At 36.3% G+C, this 12125-nt stretch overlaps 1 protein-coding gene across 7 annotated transcripts in view; it reads left to right on the top strand.

Moving 5' to 3' along the window:
* The window catches only part of NOL4 (nucleolar protein 4), a 426082-nt gene that overhangs the window by 132105 nt on the left and 281852 nt on the right, over nt 1-12125 (top strand). The gene's annotated exons all lie outside the window — the stretch shown is intronic.

Genomic DNA, 12125 nt, shown 5'->3' with positions numbered 1-12125 from the left:
CATTAAGGGAAATAATGTAAATTCATTGGGAGATATATGCATATTATGTGTGTTGGAGAAAGAGAGGAAAAGAAGAGAAATGTCTTGCCACTGGGCTAGATAATTAGGTGAAGGTCAAATAAACACAACTGGAATGAAGAATTTAGAAAAGGAAAGATCGATGTATAATATTCAGCTTTTGTGTCTATTTTAAGCTTCTAGTGCTTCCCTAAGTCAACAAAAATACAAAGATAAAAAATGTGCAGAAACTCGGAATCTTAGCATAGTACTTAATCTATTTTACATTTGTTTGTTTGTTTTAAGTTTACTTATTTATTTTGAGAGAGAGCAGGAGCATGTATGCACAAGCAGGGGAGGGACAGAGGGCGAGGGAGAGAGAGAATCCCAAGCAGGCTCTGTGTTGTCAGCGTGAACCTCATGTGGGGCTTGACCTGAGCTGAGCTCAGGAGCCAGACGCATAACTGACTGAGCCGTCCAGCCCCCCCAAACCTATTTTACCTTAAATAAGTGTGCAACATAATGGCTCGATATAGGTAGTTACTGTGAAATGACCACCACAATAGGGCTAGTTAACATCCATTACCATACATAGTTACAATTTTTTCTTATGGTAGGAACCTTTAGAATCTACTTTTAGAGTCAACTTTGAAATATACAATGCATAATTGTTAACTATAGTGACTATGCTGTACGTTATATCCCTAGGACTTATTTATTTTGTAACTGGAAGTTTGTATCCTTTGGCCACCTTCACTGGATTTTGGGTAAAATACATTAAGCTATGTAAAACTTTTTGACAGACTTAAAATAATGCCTGTAGGTTAAAATCATTTAAAGATTGCATAATCCCTTGAGTTAATCATAAAAGCAGGAGGTCCTTGAAGCTATCATGAAATATAAGTAGCTTATCATAAAAGAGGCTCTCCTGTGCAATGGTTGTTGTTTACAGAATTCCGAAAAGCATTCCCAGATCAAGAAGCTTAACGATGCTCTGTATTCAGGTGTTTGTCAATTTGTAAGTGTCTAGTTCTGTCATTTAATTGGATTAGAAGTAGAACTGTGGTCACTTGGGCTTCTGTCCACAGATTCTAGAAATTCGTGGGAGCTTGTAATAGCTCAAGAAAACACTCTCTTTTCTTAATTATTTTCTTCTGAAGTTGTACATTCTATAAACTGCTGATTTGTTTGTTTTGTTGTTGTTGCTGAGGTTATTTATTAAAGGATGTCTGGCAAAAGAGAAGTGTCAGATTTAGAGACAGACTTGAAAGTTTCAGTTCAAAATAAACATTCAATTTCATTTGATAGAAGTATACTTTTACAAGAACCATTTTAATTGCTTGTCTGAGTCAATACTATATTGTATATTATTGATAGTTTTGCAAGGGAATATTTGTACTTTATTAATCTCAAAAATATGTTTACATAAGAGCAAAGGATTTCTGTATTTTTGAGTCAAAACAAATTGTTGTATTTTTCCCTGTTGCCCATTTTCTTAAGATTATTGGAGTAGAGGGGCGCCTGGGTGGCTCAGTCGGTTAAGCATCCCACTCTTGATTCAACTCAGGTACTGATCTCAAGGTTTGTGAGTTTGAGCCCTGCATCGGGCTCTGCACTGATAGTGCAGAGACTCCTTGGGATTCACTCTCTCCCCTTTCTCTGCCCTTCTCCTGCTTTCTTTCTCTCTTTCAATATAAACAGGAAAAAGAAAAAGATTATAGAGTACAAAGGTAAGTTGAGGTACCCCTTTAACTTTGCACATTACTTTAATCATCTTTAAAAGTAAGGGATTGCAACAGAAAAAATGTACACATTCTCTTCAGCCCTCATTTTTTTTTTATGGTTTTGGTGGTGACATCACAGAATATATTGCTTTTAAGTGTGTGTTCAGTGTCCCCAGATTGTTTCTTGACTCAGTGGAATAATAGAGACTATTTTAAGCGTAGGGTTTTTTTTTTTTACTTCATTTATGCATCAAACAATGACTTCTTTATACATTTGAAACCTTAACAAATAACATCCAATGTACCAGGCAAAGGAATATGATAATATACAGAAACAAAAAAGAGAGAGAAGGACTCTCTTAAAGAGTTCATTAACACTTCAGTGTCTACCCATGATGGATGGAAGAAATATATTCAAGGCAACTTTTTCATTCAAAAATGTGTTCAATAACTCTGTTAGCATGTGGAAATACATAGTTGATTTGCTAGAATTTAACCCTCCCCCACACTTTCTGCATAATATTTATATTCTAGAAATGTTTTGATATGTTTCACTTGGTCAGGCTATTTTTGACAAACAGGAAAAAATTGAATTGGAGTTTAGTGATAACCTGCATACAAATATTAAACTATTACATATATATATATATATATATATATATATATATATATATACATATACACACATACAAACACACGGTCATCCTTAATTATAATAAACTGAAGAATTTTAGGTTTTACTTCACTGCTAAAAACAGGCCAATTGTTTACCATAAATATCAGTTTAGTGAAAACAAAAGAATTTATATAAGTTATAAATATCTTATAGGGTAACTAAATAATAGGTAAATGCTTTGCATTCTAATCATTTGAATTGCATACCTTTGAGTAAAATCATAATTACAAAAAAAATGTGGTTCTCAGGTTCTAAAGGCCAGAAGGCAGTTTCTGAAACTCAGAAAAAATCTCTTTTTTTGAATCTTGTTGGGAAAAAAAAATTGAATCTCACTGATGTCCACTTAGTCTTTCAAACCGTAGTTTGATTAGAACAAATGAGTAGAACAAATCTCTCTCTGTAGAAGCTAGGGTTAAAATCAGGAATGCATAGATATTTTGTTTGATAACATATCAGTCTAGAACACTTTTCCTATATAACAATACATAGTGTACTGGTTTCCAAAGAATGTTAGCAAGAAACCCATTGAAATACCATTTCTATGTGAAATGTTTTTCCAAAATGTTTTCAGCTCCTTTGGCTTCGTAATGGGGATCTTCACCTCTCACTAACACTTATATGATACAGCATTAACCCCCCAAAAGAACCATATTCAGGAGCTGAGTAGACAACATGGAGGCACATGTCCCATTCAGACATATAATTTTAATAAGTATCTTACATGGAGCCTTGAGCATCCTTAGGCAAGGGTAAGTGGTGAGAGACCCAGTCTTTCATTATTAAGTCAACAAATACCTATTGAAACCTAGAATGAGCTACACAATGGGGTTATAAGGACAGACCTGACACGTAAGGTTGAACCATATGAAATTGCCATATTGGTTCAACCTAATAGGTCACGCTCTAAAATAACTTAAAGTAGAACATGAAGACTATGAAAAGCAAGCTGTTTTTGAAATTGGGATTTCTGTTTCAGAACAATGATGCATACACATGGGCATTGCGTGTATCTTGACTTACACATTTGTAAAGACCAGACTCATGGGACCACCTCAAATGAGGTAACTAAGACAATCATAAGGGAAAGGTATGGAGCCAGTGTTCCAGCTGTACTTTTATTTTCCTCACATTTCTACCTGGAAGTTTGGGAGGGTCAGGATGGCAGCGGTCTAAAAGGTAGTGAGTCATGTGGGTATAGTCATGCTCAAATGCTGTCTTTAGCCAGTGTTACCTTCTGAATTACCTTCAGAGTGAGGATTGATATGCATGGGTTTCAGGTAGCCCTGTTTTCTTCATTAGGACAGCTGTTATATATTGCATTTCTTTAATATTTCTGAAAATGTTCCTCTACTCACCTACTAAATTTTACAATTTTTTTTGCAGTCTTATTTATCTGAGTATCGTACACATTTGAACTTAATTTTAGAATACACACACACATAACACTTTTACTGCTGTATATATGTGAATAGAATTTTATTAAAAGTATGTTCATGACTAAAATTGCATCTAATTTAGCTGAATGGGATGGTTCCAAGTAATTATTAAAGCATATAAACCGGCAATAAAAGCAATAACTATTCACTATTTAATTTAGTTGGAAATCTAATAAAACATGTTTTTAATAAAAATGATGTAAAACAGTATAGTTAATACAAAATTAAATTTAGTGTTTCATTTTTTATGATGTTGAGTTTTAATTAGAAAAGCTATTAACATTTTTTTAGGTGCAACACCAAATTCCCTATTGACCTATTGTCTTGTGTAAGTAAGGCACTTTCTTTGTTCCAAAACTTTGTTTTCCTTTAATACTTTATAATTGTTCAGGATATTTTGCATAAAGCAAAAAATATTGAAAAGAAATTTTTTGCATAAATATAATAAAATATTTTACTTCCCAAATTGAAACTGCCCTTAATGGTGTTATTCTCAAATTTTAAGTTGCCATACACTTCTTCAAATACCTGAGAATTATACACTGGTGCTACTTTTTCTTAATCCAAGTTGTTCTAATGCCAAATTAAAAAAAATAATTTACCTGAGAGATTCATTATTCTGGGTTGAGGTGGTTACACGGATTTAAAAAAAAAAAAACATTTTTAAATGTTTATTTACTTTTGAGAGAGGGGGCAGAGAGGGGCAGAGAGAGAGGGAGACGGAGAATCCCAGGCAGGCTCCGTGCTGCCAGCACAGAGCGCTCTTCATGGGGGCTCTGAGATCATGACCTGAGTCAAGATCAAGAGTCAGGCGCTTAACTGACTCAGCCACTCAGGCGCCGTACACCGGTGAAGTTATCAGAAAGCTTTCTCTTCATGGCGGTGGCTCTATGAATAATTATATCATAATTTTCAGAAATATAAAATATCTTTATAAGTAAATGAAGAAGGTAGATAATTAAATGGAGTGTTTCTATGAACTGGAGGAAATTTTGATTGCTAGGTTCTGTTGTAATATTATGTATGCTTACGTGTGTGTGTGTGTGTGTGTGTGTGTGTGTGTGTGTGTGTGTGTATTTAATCATTTGAAATTGCTTTTAGGCAGTTACTCGACTTGCAAAAGCAGAAGAAATAGCAATTTGGCTTACCTGTAAAACTAAGTGTGGAAAAAATATGTTTAGTTATGTATTTCCTTTAAATGCTTTTGTAGGGAATATTTTCTTGTATTTAGAGTGATAATATTTGAAAGTTTACTTTCCTTTTAAGTTGAAATTCCACTTCTTCATATTTTACTCATATTGCATAAGTGGTTTTTCATGTAAGTGAGTGCTTGTTTACAAATTTAGCTTATTGATTTCAGTATAAAGCTTGCACACTCAGGACACCAGTCTAATCTTAGCTAGGTCCTAGATATCTGGAAAATTAAGGGAAATTGGCTAGGCTCCAGTTTGATTTGGAGAGTCTGATCAGTGAAGGATGTCAGATTAATATGGAATTTTACTTCTGGGGTAATTCTTTGTTTTGAAGTATTGTTCTTGTGCTTGGTCATTAACTTCGTGGCAATATTCACTGGTCCATGAATGATTACATGGATCCAACATTCAATATTTTAGCACCTCCAGGAGACGCCAAAATTCCGTTGGGGCTAAATAGCAGATACTAGACCCTTTAGTCCTTGAATATTGAGTTTTGCCTGTCTGATAATGCATAAATAAGGTAAGAATGCACATGACACTGGGGAGATGTTAGAAAGTATGTATCTTTTGAGCATTTATTCAAATAAATTTTGAGCCTATAAATTCACGTATCCAGCTATATTATAGAATCATAACTGCTTGAATTGTACAAATTTGAGTCTAAGTAGCTAACTTTTTTTTTCTAAATTTTTGTTTTTACTGTCGCCCTTTTTAAACTCTCACTATAAAGTCAACACCATGCTGTGTTTCTTTACAACTCTCTTGTCAGTGTGGGTCAGCTAGCTATTACTTAAAAGAAAAACAAGCAAACAACTTTAGCCTTTGGATACAAATAATTTCAGGGTTGAATTATTTCAGGGCTTTGAAGCTGGTGTTGCATAAGAGTTGTAGAGAGAGAAAGCAGTTACAAAATGGTGCTAAATTGACCATAAAAATCTTTATTTACTAGGTTTACAAAGATCATAATTGGATGATAGGTTCATGAAAGGAAAGAATGGTCAGAGGATATTGAAGAAAACAGTTAAAAGGGTATTTCATTACATTCATTATAAATTTGTAGTATAGTTGCATTCTTATCACTCTTACCTGTTTGACCGGCAGGGCCTGCAGGTGGGGGACCGTACACCTTCTGAATCCCTTCACCCTGCCTTTGGAGCCAAGAACAGTGTTTGACATATCATAGAATGTAGTTTTTGAACTGAAATAGTGTTTGAAATTTCTTCTTCATCTGATGGCTTCGGAGGTGAAAGTGGACTCAACTCTTACACTCAGTCTTTCTCGCCAAATGTTAGACAGGCAGTGGATTTCCTTGCCCGTGAATGAATATTCTGTCCTTTCTACATCTCACTTTGGGGTTTCTGATGCCAGTTGCTGTCTTCCTCCCAAACCCAGTCAGGAGCAGTGGAACATTAGGAAGCTTTGAGTCCTAAAGCGAATTCATGAAGGAGGCAGCATGAACAATCTCTTAAGTTCAAATCTTGACACCTGGCTTCTCGTCCCAGCTCTTCCAGTAAATGAGTCTTGCAGCCTTATTTAAGAAGTATTGTCTTCGGGCAACTGTTTCTACATCTGCCAATGAGAAGCTCAGATGACGTCTCTCTAAGACTTATTCTGGCTCCGGAACACTCTGACTGTGCACCGTTTTAGGATTCTCTCTTGGATCTGTAATGTTTTCTGTTGTTTTCATCCTGACAAAACATTTTCCTTTAAAAGATATCATTTTCTATGTATCTTTAAACTGCTTTAAATGTTTTCTCAGGCTAGAGGAAGGGATTAAAGAGTGATGTAGACATCCCCATCCTTCTCCCAGCTAGCCCTTGGCATCTTTTTTTTTAAGTTTATTCATTTGTTTTGATAGAGAGAGAGAGAGAGAGAGAGAGAGAGAGAGAGAGAGAGAGAGAATATGAGAGCAGGGGGGAGGGGCAAAGAGAGAGGAGAAAAGAGGGAATCCTCTGTGCTGAAGCCTGACGCGGGGCTCGAAATCATGATCTAGTCGAAATCAAGGCACCCCCTAGCCCTTGCCATATTTAAACAGCCATTTAATTTATTGGCCTTTTCTTTCTTATTTAAATTCCAGTTAGTTGTCATACAATATAATATCAGTTTCAGATATTGTAATTCCAAGGTACATGTGTGAAGAGTACTTAGGGAACCAGGGTGATTGCTGACCACTTTCCCTCCAGTCTTCACTGCAAGAATCTTCCAGGGTCATTTTCTGTCTTGTTTTTGCTGCCAATCTTCCATGCCTTTGGCAAGAAACTGTAGTCAGCACAAAGGCTGGTAGGTATTGCCAATATGTGAAATTAATGCTCCCATTTTTCCCCCTCTTCTTCATGAACATCGTTCATAAGAACCCTTATCCCTTATTCCTTCCTAAATATATGTATACGTGTATGTACATATATATGTATGAATGGCTGTGTGTGTGTGTCGAGAGAGAAAGGAAGGGGGTAGTGGCTGTGTGTGCATGTGGAAGGGATGAGAGAGAGGGAGGGAAAGAGGGAGGGAGGAGGAGTTAGTTCTAGTACTTCCAACAATTATGATTATCTTCCTTCAAGCACTTTTCATAACATTTATCCTGAGCTCCTGAGGTACCGGAGGGTTTCCTAGGATTTCTTTTAACAGCAACATCACTGAAGCTTTGACAACCTTAACTGTCTGTATACATTTCAGAAACTTTGCGATTCTTGGCAGTCAGGTGTCAATCAGCCCATCTCTCAGTCTGGGGATTTATTTCACTAACATATCATTATTGCCACTGCCTAATAACATCCTGGAGAATACATTCCAGCATCATACAGAATAAAAATTACAACTCATCACTGCTTATCTCTGTTCTTATTCAAATCTGTGATAAAGCAATCAAGAAAAATCAGATTAGCATCATAGGTACAGGGGAGTTTGGTACACCGAACAATGATGCCAGAGTTCTAACTTGGGCTCAGTGAGGACATGCTTACTCACTTAATGCATGTCAGTGACATCAGCAGTTTGTTTATCTCAAATGTGATGTGCATAATTCTATTTTTGAATTGATGAAACACATCTAGACTCTCATCTGAATTTAACCATTGAAAATCAAATCGTGGTAAGATATTTCCAATAGAAAGTGAGGATAAGCGATGATGAGAACTGCCTTGATTGCTTCCTGTACATGGCGCTGCCCCAAGAATTAACTTTTCAGATTTTCACAACAATCCTATGAGGCATGAACTGTTGTTATTTTTATGGTAGAGGTGAGGACATGGAGGCTAAATAACTAGTCTGTCATCACCCAGCTGCAAAGTAGTAGGAGAAGGATCAGAACATGGATATTCTGGATCTGGAGACTGTCTGTCTAAAGATGAGTTTCTAAGTTGCCACAAGCCCACATCTGTCACCACCTCATTTACCATATTCTGTAACTTGTGCTTGCTTAACGCAGATTATTTTATGCCAGACATGCTCAAGTGTCCCATCGTGTTCTTATTTTCCGAACAGGGAATTAATATTCTGGCTCGTGTTTTAGTAGTACCTGTGCTTTTAAAACTGTGTAATAGCTACTTGTAGATGTTTTCTTCATACTTTCCTATTTTCGTGCATGTAGCTTCTTTGTTTCTGCATTGTTATAAAGAAACTAAAATGCTATTTCTAGCCCTTGAAATCTCTGTTTCATCAGGAGTAGCAAACTCAAAATCTGTTTATTTCAATAACACCTCTTAACAATAATTGCCCTGTGTTTAAAATTCATATTTCCTTTTATCTGTTAAATGTGTAATTGACTTTTGACAATTTCTTTCATTTCCCCTTATTCTTCCCTTGTTGGAAAGGACAATAAGAAATTATGATTGACCTCCTCTGCTGCATTCATTATTTCAAATCTTCTCATTTTACTTTATTCTGAATAATAAGGCCAATATTTGGCAGAAAGGGGAAAAAAAAACCCACTTCTCATTCATGACCATCCAATTAGGCCAATAGTGATTTACCTTATAAGCTTTTTTTGGGTAACATTTCAGTTTTGCTTTGTGTAAATAACAATAAAGTGTACACTTTTTGATGAAGAATACTGTTTTCCTGCATAAAGCATTCAGATGAATAGGCTCTTTTGAAAATATCAATCATACAAGGCACATCTTAAATTAACATACTTTATAACAATAATACTCATGTTAATGTAATAAAAACATTTTTGAAAGAATGTTAAAGGTTGCATAATGTGGAAAATATGAGATTAAGTTAGGGAAACTTATATAATAATGGTATATTCAGCCATACCTAATGTGAGTAAGCTTTAAAAATAAAACAGCAAACTTCAAAAGAAGGCTTCTAATATTATGAATTGAAATTACTGTACTTCATTTGTGAAAAGAACACAACTAGACCCCATAAAGGTTATTAAATGCTGGTAAGATATTGTGGCTTTGAGAACTTACATTGAGTGAATTGAGGGCTAATAATAGAACCAGTTACCACTTGGGTGTATTTTTTGTCTAACGATTATAAATATCCCTACTTGTTCCTAGGGCTTATTAACTGGCCAATCTGTAAATTGGCCAGCTTTTGCATCTGCATCTAGAGATGAGGATCAATTCATATTTTCTTAAAAAGAAGACTATAAAATGTTACTCTGGAAATGAAATTTTTATAAATAAGCTCCAGATAGACTAGGTATTTTGACTTTCTTTTGGAAGTGTTTCTTACCCCATTGTGGTGATACTATAATAATGTCGTTCATTTTAATGATCAAAATGGTCTTTTGGGTCACATATTATTCTCATTTCAAAATTAAACCTGTCTTTGGTTTTCTTTTCATTAAACCATGCTGCTTTTTTGTTACTAAAAGTATTGTTTTACCTTATTAAGCAAATGTTTTACTAAGAATTCTTTACAAAGCCGATTCCAAGCCATTGTTAAAGGTGACAATGGATAAGGATGTGGTATAATGGACAGCAGGAGGCCAAGATACATAGGACCAAAGTATAGATCCCATTTCTATGACATAAAATGTCCTGATGCATGTCATTTCATATATATTAACCTAAGGTTAATTTGAAGGTAATATTTGCCTTATTAACCTCACAGAGTCTATGAAGGGAACCAATAAGATAATATGACCATTTACAACAATTACTTATTGACCACCTACTGTATAAAGTGCTTGGAATTCAGTAGTGCGTAAAACATAAAAAAGGTCTACACTGTTGACGTTGATGTGTAGTCTAGGAGGGTGGGGACATAAGGCTAAGTTTGTGAGTATAAATTGTGACAACCGCTAAGAATGGAAGGAGCCCCATCAGAGAGGATAGCAGTGGCACTGACTTAACCTGGTCATGGGAGAGCTGGAAATGCCTCTCAGAAAAAGTGACGTAGATCCAGAAGGTGCAAACCAGTTCATAGGTGAAGAAAGGCACAAGAGCACTTCAGAAAGAAGCAGTTGCATGTGCCAAAGCCATGTGCTTTATACACTTTTAGGTATAATGGGGCGATTATTTTGATGTTAAACTGTGTGTGTGTGGTTTTTCAAATCCTCTCCCGCTCACCACATCTCCTTTCAAGCCGGGTCCAGGGCTTTTCAATGAACTGCCCTCAGGCTAAGCATATTATAGAAAGAATAAAGAATCAATTGTTTGGCTTTTGAGTGCTTAAGTAGATATTGTAAAATTAATAGCATAGATATACATCTTTAAAACCATGGCTTTCACTGGCAAGATCCCAACATAGAATGGAATTCTAAGAAATTCGCTTTAAATAGGAGCAAAAAGCCTAGAGGTCTGAATGAATACATTATAGAAAGGACAAGAATGCAAAATTACATAAAACTTTTGTTTCCTCCCCAAAATTAACCTTCCTACTATATGTGGGAAAGAGCAATTTAGAGATATGAGCTGCAGGGTTCTCTGGGAAAAGCCTAGTGGCCGTGGCCAGGGCAGCAGAGTAATCGGAATATGCTTCAAGGATAAAAGAACAGAGTCTCATTACCCAGGGTATATAGTTAGGAAGACTGCAGACCTCCCAGAGAAAGGCCCTGTGTCCAACATGGCATCTGAAGAGGGCAGCAGGAATCCTGTGAAGTACTTAGGCAATAAGCCGAGGGAAAACCTCATAGGCTCGCTAACATGGGGTAGGTAGAAAGAAGCAGCTGAGAGGTCTGGCGAACCAGAAGAATCTCTGAGGTTGGGGGAAAAAAAAAATCCTGAATCTACAATTTGGGAGCCCTGGCAGACTCATGGTCATCATCAGCAGACTCCACAAGGATAGGCATCTGATGAGAAAGTTCCTCTTTGCATGGAGGAAAGTTATCTTCCCATGGAGGACAGTGAGCACAGAATAAATTGGCCTCCTTTTTCTTCTCCCTTTTCCTGAGGAGAAGAATATCATGTCACTGAGATCCCTAGGAAAAAGGGGAAGGAGTGCGTGTCATTAGAAACCTCATGAGTTCACAAGAGAGAATGGTTCTACGACCAAGACTCGAGTTTTCACTGGAAATGACTGAACATCCTTCATGTGGCATAGATTTCCCTTCCTCACCAGGAGTGGGGCGAATAAACTGAATTCAATTTAAAAAGGAAAATGCCCCCTTTTTGTACACATGAGTTGGTGACCGTGTGGATTTAAACCAGTTCTATGTGGAATACAGATGTCAGTAGTAATCATCATTGAATTTGGGGCAGAGCTTGGAAGTTGATGTTTCTAAGGTACCCTCACAGTTGTCTTGAATTTACATTCCTGAGCAATGTCCTTCCTTTTTTAATACCTTGTAGGAAATTGGAAAGCAGGTTCACTTTGAACCTATGTTCTTTTATAAGTAGTCACTAGACATTTCCAAAATCCTTTTCCAGATCAAAAGATGTTTTAAAACTATGCTGTTTTGATCCCATGTGAGTAATTGTTGAATTACTGTTGGCTTGTTGTTAGATAGACACAGTTGGCTTCAACATGACTTATTAAATGTTTTATTTTCTCCTACACTTACCTATTTAAAATGAATTATTCAAAGGGTGCCTGGTTGGCTCAGTCGGTTAAGCATGACCTGACTTCGGTTCAGGTCATGATCTCACGGTTCGTGAGTTAGAGCCCCGTGTCTATGCTGACAGCTCAGAGCCTGGAGCCTGCT

Source organism: Felis catus, chromosome D3, assembly GCF_018350175.1.
Source record: "Felis catus isolate Fca126 chromosome D3, F.catus_Fca126_mat1.0, whole genome shotgun sequence".
Taxonomy (NCBI): domain Eukaryota; kingdom Metazoa; phylum Chordata; class Mammalia; order Carnivora; family Felidae; genus Felis; species Felis catus.
Note: the sequence above shows the minus strand (reverse complement) of the source record. Positions and strands in the feature narration are given on the sequence as shown.